The sequence below is a fragment of the Colobus angolensis genome, unplaced genomic scaffold, assembly GCF_000951035.1.
Source record: "Colobus angolensis palliatus isolate OR3802 unplaced genomic scaffold, Cang.pa_1.0 Scaffold49, whole genome shotgun sequence".
NCBI classification, from domain to species: domain Eukaryota; kingdom Metazoa; phylum Chordata; class Mammalia; order Primates; family Cercopithecidae; genus Colobus; species Colobus angolensis.
Genome location: NW_012118376.1, coordinates 5,609,189 through 5,616,695, shown reverse-complemented (window position 1 = coordinate 5,616,695; position 7,507 = coordinate 5,609,189).

Below are 7,507 nucleotides of genomic sequence, written 5' to 3'. Positions count from 1 at the left end.
CAACTTGAGAATTCCAAGTTATTTAACTAGTATAGTATCAGTTTGGTAGGACTGCTGTAATGAAGTATCATTGACAGGGTGGGTAAAAAACAGGAGTTTATTATCTATCTCACTGTTCTGGAGGCTAAAAGTCTTCAGGGAACAAGAAATATCTTTTCTTCCCCTGTTGGGTTCATGACTGTGGCCCCTATAACAAAAGACAGATTAACAGGAGAAAAGCAGGGCAAATTTACTTAATGTAAGTTTTACACAGCATAACCTTTGGAGATGAAGACCCGAAAAAAGAGGGAAACGTCTGTAATGTTATCCTAAGCTTGGTGAAGAAGTGGATAACTGCAGAGAAGTATGATTGGACAAAGGTACCATTAGGTACCATTATTACCTAATGGTAATAAATGGAGTTGGTCGGGGGAGGGGGGAGAAATTTAGCAAGTCCTGTTTGTTCAGATTCTTCTGTGTCCCTGTCCTCAGAGATAAGGATGTTTCTTTCCTCCAGCTATAGGGAGGGCACCTCTCGCATAAAGGTCTTATGATCTGCTGCAGGGAAAGCTCAGAAAATTCTTTCTAGATTTTATGACCTACTTCTGGAGAAAAGGGCTAAGGGAAGGTGATCGTGACCTTCCTGCTTTTGCTGTTTTCTCAAATGCCAAAGTGTCATATTTGATGTTCAAAGATGTGTGCAATCTTTGACTTTACTTAGCACATAGGAGCATCTCCCCAACCTCTGCCTTTGTCTCCCACATGGTGTTCTCCCTGTGTGTGGGTTTGTCCTCAAATTTCCCCTTTTCATAAGAACACCAGTCATACTGTATTAAAGCCCACCCTAGTGACCTCGTTTTAACTTGATCACGTCTGTAAAGATCCTCTCTCCAAATACATCACATTCTGAGGTAGTGGGGGTAGGACTTCAGCATACATATTTGAGGAAGACACAATTCACCCCTCCACAGAAGTCGGGGGTCGCGTGGTGTGTGGGTTAGGAAGCCAGTGCTCCACAGGAGCGGGAAGGAAAACACTCCCAAGACTGGGGGCTGCCAAGAGAACAGCTCTGATGTGTTTAGATGAGGGTGGGTCAAACTTCAGCACAGGCCAGGACAGCAAGGACCACGCTCAGGCTTCCGCTGGCACTGAGCATGAGTGGTCACCGAATGGCTCCCCTCTTTTCCCGGCAATGCCTGGGCTCCTGGATTGCACAACACTCTCATCAATGAAAACCAATAAGCTGAAAGAAAAACTAAACAACAACAAAATAAACCACACACATAAGAAAGAGTAACCTTACGTTGTCTGGACAAAACCTCAAAAAATGCCAACAAATACTGAGTCAGGAAATTCTCCTCTAATAGCTTTTGTTGGAAACATTTAACATTTCTACTTTATCTCTTCTTTTCTTTCAGACCACTCCTCAGAGGCAATCAAGTGCAACAATACCATCATTCAGGACTTTTGGTTCCCAAAGGACTCACTCTGAGCCTCGGCCAACATACATCCTTATAATATCAGAGCAGCCTAAACTCTCCGAGAGTGGATTTCCTCCAGCCTTTCTGAGCTGAGGGAGGGGAGGATTACATATCTGATACACCAGTTTTGTTGCCATCTGGCCACCAAAAGAAAGCACTGGGTTGATTGTATCCCCTAGGTAGTGACTGCTGAGAAGACACATCCCCACATCTGGCCGTGGCCAAGAAATACCAAGGACCTTCCGTAAGGGGCCTTTCAGTGCCACCCAATGGCAACCCTTACTTCCCAGGACAAGAGTTCAGTTAAAAACTGGACCATCGGACCTCACACAGGAAGCTCACACCCCAGCTAGCCCTGAGTTCAGAGTGTGCCAGCAAGCTCCAGGCTTGAGGTTTGCATCTACCCCCAAATTCTCAGGAATGCATGCAAACCTCTCCCGAGGCAGTGGGTAAACCCCTGCTCTTCTGTACCTCTTGGTCAGCCAGCCAGGGAGCAGAGGACAGCTTCCCTTCTTGCAGGTCCCCCTTACATTGCAAGAGCCAATGAAGGCAAGAGCCAAATGGAGACCAAAATGCCAAATATTGAAATGTTTCAAAGTTACAAGTCAAGTCAAAATTACTATTAACTAAAGTAAGTTCTAGCTTCCCACCTTGACAAATAGAGCTCCTCAATGGCTTGAAAGGTCAGTTTGGATTTAGAATGGTCAGTCTTCTTAGAATTTGAATCTGAGATTTTCCTCCCATCCCCAGACCCTGTCACTGGCCAACAAGCTGCTCTGCTTTTCTTCCCACCCTCAACTCCTTTCCACACCATAAGGGCAGTGAGCCACCCAGACTGTTCATCCAAGATCCACCCACATCCTTCCCAAACTGCTGCCCAGAGCTGAGCACAGTCCACCTTGGGGGAAGGACGCAAAGCAGATTGGAGCAGGCCCTGGAAAGAGACACATTCTGAAGGCCTGGATACCTGGAACACGATAGGGAGGCAGAGGCACTTTTTCTTCTTCCAGGAGGACATGCCCCCTTAATCCCACAGGCTCTGGCTCCTGCTCTGCAGGGAGGAGTGTGCTGAGGAATTCCAGAGAGGGCCTCTCTCCCAGGAAGAGCGCACAGCAGGGGCCACACCCAAGGGCAGTTCTGATGAGGGTTCTTCTCAGCCCTCCTTCACCTGCCTGAAGGGGGCACCATGAGAAGGGGAGGGCAAATGCCACAGCCCCATCCCCAAAAGCCCTCAGTTCATCAGTCAGCGATTCCCCTTGCTATGAGTCTGTGTCTCCTGCTAATGTGGACTTCACAGGATAGTGGGCAGGGTGAAGGGCAAAGGGCCTGTTTGGTCTCCCTCTGGAGGGGTTGCTTTCTTTATGATATGCAGAACTTACTGCCCACCGCACTCTGCCTTGGGGCTTTAGCCAAAATCCAGAGACCTCCATTTCCCTTGGGGGACAGAATGGACACATAGTTCTAACACGACAAGGATTTCAGCTGGGGAGGAGTGTTTCACATGCCCACATTTTAACACCATGAGGAAGGAGAGAGCGAGCGTGTGGTTCACATATGGGCAACTTTAAAAGCAGGCACTATCGTGTGACAAGACTAAACTTAGGGAAACGTGTCTGCAGTGACATGGGGAGAAGACACCAAATTCCCACTGGGGAAGCTCCACGAAGACTTTGGAAGAGAATGTTCATCTGGATCCACTTTCACACTCACAGAAACCTGCTCTTTCACAAACTTGGCCATTTTGTGAAATGGCTTGGACTTGGACAGCATGGTGCCGTCCAAGGCCCTGATGGCAGGAGGTCACTTCCCTTATACCACTGAGCTACTTCTGGGTTGGCAGCAGCTACTGCCCCCATCTAGAGTGCCTTCCTTTTGTCTTAGCAGTTGTGAAGCGTGAGGAAGCACTGTCATCTGCCAGGCGCCCAGCCTCTTCCGCCTCCACTTGGCATGGCGGGGACCACCTGGCCTGTGGTTATGAGTGGGCTAAGCCCTGCTCTGGTCTCTGGCCAAGAGGGAGTTGAGGGACTTAGGTCTTATGCGTCAACACAGAGGAGTGCATAGAGAAAACAGGACCTAATCTGGAATTGGAGGTTCTGAATTTAAGTTCTGATTCAGCTGCTTCTTAGTTGTAAGCTTTTTAGACATCAGTGGATTTTCTGGGCTTTATCTGGAAATTGGAGTTTCTTCATCTGGAAATTGGAGACATTAAGAACATCTGCTTTCCTACCTCAGTGAGGAATTGAATGAACTACTACAGTATCATTTGGAAGCTGTGAATTCTGAATTGCTAGAGTTATGAGACTTGGCTTTGAATAGGAACACTGTGGTCTTTGTCTACAGTTAATTAATGTCGACTCTCTAGAACCATGGCTCTGCCAACACTGATAGGCCAAATAGTAACAATAATGGCAACAACAACCTCTTGAAGAAGAAAAAGTCTGTAATAATATAATCATAATAGTTCAGTATTTGTTGAGAAACTTCTATGTGCTAGAACTAGGCTGCGTGCTCAGATTCACCTCACTCAATACTTAACCACACCTCATGAGAACCACTATCACACCTGGTCTCTGTCCCTGCACACCAGTCTGATGCATGGACTGAATGAGCCTGGATATCTGAATACTAATACATTCCACCTCCTGTTGGGATACCTTGCACTCTCATTTGGAACCTTCTCAATGTTAGCCAACGGGACCTTCTTGAATTTTTACATACTCACAAGATGACTTGCTGGATGAGGCTTTCTCCAAACATAAGCAAGCATCAGGGTCTGACCTTGGGTTTATTCATCCCAATGCAGCCCAGGTGTTCATACCTGTTCCCAGTGATCCCAGCACCACCTGGGCCATAAGAACTGGGTTTTCCATGGTTCCAGTTATTGCTGAATAACAAATCGTGGTAACTACCATTAGGCTGGCCACTACCAGCCTAGTGGTAGTGGCTTCAAACCACAGCAATCATTTTATTTTCTTTCATATTTTGTTTGGATCAATAATTTGGGAAGCTACTGGGTGGCTGTGGTTTGGGGGTCTGTCATGCAGTTGAAGTCAGTTGGTGGTGAGAGCTGAAATAGTGGGAAAGCTGACAAACTGGGAACTGGCCAGAAATCTCTCTTCATGCAGTCTCAGGGCTTCTCCCTGTGGCTGTTCCATATGGACCAGTTGGGCTTCCTCCCAGCATGGCAATCTCAGGGAAGTTGAGCTGCATACATGGCATTCTCAGGGCTTTGGCATGAACATTCCAGTGAGTAAGGTAGAAACCATGGTACCATTTTCGACCCAGTCTTAGAAGACATATAGCATGACTTCTTCCACAGTCACAAACATGTCAAGATGCAAAGGGAGGGAACATAGATTCCACCTCTCCATGAGAGGAGTGTTAAAGTTACAGTGTAAAATAAGCATGTGAGATGAGAGATATTACTGCAGCCATCTTTGGAAAGTACAATCTGTCATAGCTACTGGAGAAGAGGGTCCACTGGGAAATAAGACAGACTCAGCCCCTAGATGCCACAAAAGCATCTGGTCCTAATGTTCCCACTCTGCCCCACGAGGAAGGCTTAGATTTTTCACCATCTTCTTCTGTGGGCCTTGGTTTCCCATCATCTTTTCAGTTTCTCACTGAAACCCTAGCCCTAGCCTTTGAAAATTCAGGCTTCCTGCCCTAGACCATGGCAGCTCTTCCCATCCTAGCTGGACCCCATTCCTGAGGATTGCCAACTGACTACAGTGGACACACTGTGACCCTAATCTATACCTGGCAAATGCCACTGAGAAGAACACCTGCCACTCCCACTTCTGCCCCCTAGTACCCTCCTGCAATGACCATCCCAACCCAGACTGAGTTCAAATTCACTAAGTTGCCTATTTATTTTACCCATTTGTATGACTCCATTGATGACATCCAATGTGGGTTTCACCAAAGCAGCTGGCTGAACCTCAGAGTGTGCAGTATCATGACACTTAAGCAGGACACTTCAAGGTATGGGCCAAGACAGGACTCAGCTCTGCAAATTGCTAGCAATATAAATTTTAGACAAGTCACATGACACTCTGAATTCTTGTGATATGAGGATAAGAGTACTTTGCTGTGTTGTATTTATCTGCAGGCTCCAGCAAGGTGCATATGAAAATGAGTTGAAGACATGTATCGTGTACCATGTAATTATTATTACGGTTGCCACCTAACATTGCTTCTCTATTCTCTTGCCCTGTCTACAGGGAAAGACAGTGTACCCTTCGGCTAAAATATGTCCGTTCTCTCTTAGCCAGCCTGCTCCAAGCCCAACAGGCTGTCCGCTCATTTTTCTCTATCACACTCCTGCAGCAGGAGAATAGTGCAGTGAATGCCATTCTGGCCCCACCTCCTGTGCCCTCACTCTCACAGGCTTGCTGTGGCCAATCTCAGCCTCTTTCCAGATACCCTGTTAATGCCACCCTGAAATAGGATGATCTAAGTGGTTGGTCCCAAAGACCAGTCCCACATGCGTGGACACACCCAGGCCATGCTCCTTGAGTGAGCAGAGAGGCCTGCAGCTGGGCCTCCCCCACCACTGTGTGTTCACCCTGTCCTGCATTCCTGGGATACATACAGGTGGGAACGGGGTACATGAGGACGGGCCAAGGCACCAAAGTGACAGCAATCAGCTGTGGATAAAAGAGCAGAGTCCTGGACAAGCACCTCATTCCTCTCCCACAAGATTCAGACCATTCCAGGACAAATTCCCAAGGATGTTGCATTATCCGCCTGTCTGGACAGTCTGGCAGGAAGGAAACCTTTCAACGGTTCCAGCTTGATGTTTCTGGGCTCTGGGCTTTTCTCCTTACTCTGATCTTTCCCACACAAGAAAAAGGAGCTGCTGGCCTGGCTCTGAAGATCTGGCCTGTTTGTGATGCAAAGCAGCTTATTTCTAACTTCAGAAGTGCCAGTAGTGCTGGAGGGGGCTGACTGAGGGAAAGGATGATAGAATTGTTTATCTTTCAAGGAAACCCAGAGGGTAGAAACAGTCAAAAGATTAGCCCGGGTAGCTTTACTGCCAGGGATGGGTGGCAGGATGGGAACCTGCCTCCCGATTCTGCCATGAATCAAGGTTTTACAACTTTCACAGGCATTTCTCTTTACTCCTCAAAGTAGCTTTGGGGAGAAAAAGAATGACAGTTTAATCTCTCTATCCTCGCCAATTTTTATTTCCTCCTCCTGAACTACCCCCTCACCCTCCCTCCCAACCTAAAAAATCCATCTGGTGTCACTGAGGGCCAAGCAAGGTCCATGAATAGCCGCTGGAGGCGGATGTAGCCAGCGTGGGTTTGGGAGGAGCCTTGGGAGGACTGCCCCAGACTGGAGCTACTTGGCCAACGGTGGGGCAACGGTGGGCGTGCTGCATTGGAGGGACTGGGGGAGGTAGAAAAACAAAAAGCGATCCAGGACACATGAATGGGCCTGGAATAATGAGAAGGGAATGTGGCTAACAAAAGTGGCCAAAGTACACAAGAAAAGAGAAAGGGAAGAGCCACCCTCAGAGGACAGAGAACATGGAAGGAAAAGAAGATGGAGGAAAAGGAGGAGGAGGAGGCAGGGGGAGAAGAAAGTGCTAGAAATGAGGAGAGAGTAAAAACAAGGCAGAGAGGTTTGGAGTGAGAGGAGTTAAAAGAGTATGACAGTAAAAGAAGCAGGAAGAAAGGAAGGGAGAAATTACCAAATTATAAACAGTTTGTGCCCTAAAGACTTTCTTTTCAATAGGTAAGTTTAAAACTAAAACCCATCTCCATCCAAGACATCGACTCCCATGCTGACTAAGTTCCTAATGCGACCTGCAAAATGGGCCAACTTAGATGGATCCAAGAGTGAGCACCTCCTTACGCTTTGTACCTAGGCACCTCTCTGGCCTCAGCCTAGTCCTGACCCAGATACAAAATCTCCAGGCTCTCAACCCTGCCTGCACATTAGGATTTCCAGGGAAACTTTTTTGTTTGTTTGTTTGTTTTCCAGAGTCTGGCTCTGTCATCCAGGCTGGAGTGTAGTAGCATGATAATGGCTCACTGCAA